General features: G+C 46.7%; 1 protein-coding gene across 1 annotated transcript in view; it reads right to left on the reverse strand.

Annotated features, from left to right (window-relative positions):
• Positions 1 to 1,363, reverse strand: part of EGR_03719 (hypothetical protein) — a gene marked incomplete at both ends in the record, with an annotated part of 10,376 nt that overhangs the window by 1,149 nt on the left and 7,864 nt on the right. The gene's annotated exons all lie outside the window — the stretch shown is intronic.

Genomic DNA, 1,363 nt, shown 5'->3' on the forward strand with positions numbered 1-1,363 from the left:
TTTAATCTAATGGGCAGCAACCGCGTAGATGTCAATTAAAATTTGCGACTCGTGTTCAAGTCACGAAAGACATGCACTCGGTAAAAGGTTTACTCGTGTGGAAGCAATCAAGCTATTTCTCATGAGAGGCACCTGTTGATTCCATACCAACTCCAACATTTGCCCATCTGCCATGCACATAACCCAAAGTACTAACACAAATGTGTTGAGATGGACATAAATCACCTTGTTACCACTGTTCCCACAGAAAGCTATCGGAGTCGGGACGAAGGTGGGGCTGGAGTGGGTCGAGGGTGGGTATGGGGATGGTCGTCATAAAACAACCCATTGGGTAATTAAATTTTGCAGTCCAATTCATTTCCACCACATATCGGTGTGGTCTCATGTGTAAACAGGCAAACCAGAAAATGAGACACCTCGCTAAAAACCAAACACCACTAGTTGTGCCCGCTCCTATCCAACAACACATTCTGCAATCGTATTCGGAGTAACTGCCTCATGTTTGCAATAGAAATGCGTCAACAGAAGGAGTGGTGAGATACTTCATAGGTCCATGTCAGGATGCCACATGTCCCCTGTCCCAAGTCGAATTGCATTTCGCGTAGGGCAAACAGGACGAAGGAAGCAGGGACCACTGATTCATAAATGCCTAATTAAAGACGTATCTTTGACAGGATTGTCAACGTCAGCAGTACTGCAGCGCCTAGGACCCTCCCCATGCACGACTTGCGGTGCACTAGGTTTCCGCCTTTGTACTCCCTTTCGCATCTGCATCCTCATCCACATCTGTTCAGTCACCTCATCCACTCCCATTTCAGCATTACCTTACTTAGTGTACATTCAGGTCTCTCTTGCGCCTGACACATTTTAGTCAAATCGTCAAGCAGGGGGCAACATTCCAACTCAGTTTCTTCACGCATCGTGTATCGCCGCATTCACCAATCCTCCCCACTAGATGATGTTTCCGACTATTCTCATTCTGTCGGATCTGACAGATAGTGGGAGATGCGCGTCGCTCAACATTCATCGTTCATTGCTCATCATTCTGCATGCACTGGTACCACACGATCACGATTGCTGCTTCAACTGCAGCCTCCCATTTCACATCCTCCCAATCGGCCATGTTATTGGCCCAATACTTCTTTACTGTGCCCTCCACCATTTCTCCGTCCTCTGAATTCCTTACATCACAACGCATTGGTCGGATCTGATGCATGTGTTTTGAGGTCGCCTGCTTCACGAAACCACTTCACCTCGATTTCTACATGGTGACGATTGACAATATGAAGGCTTGTTGACCAACCACGAGACACAGAAGTGATCAGACTACATGATTCTGATAATGAACTAAATGGAAGACGAT

Source organism: Echinococcus granulosus (genome assembly GCF_000524195.1).
Source record: "Echinococcus granulosus chromosome Unknown EG_S00020, whole genome shotgun sequence".
NCBI classification, from domain to species: domain Eukaryota; kingdom Metazoa; phylum Platyhelminthes; class Cestoda; order Cyclophyllidea; family Taeniidae; genus Echinococcus; species Echinococcus granulosus.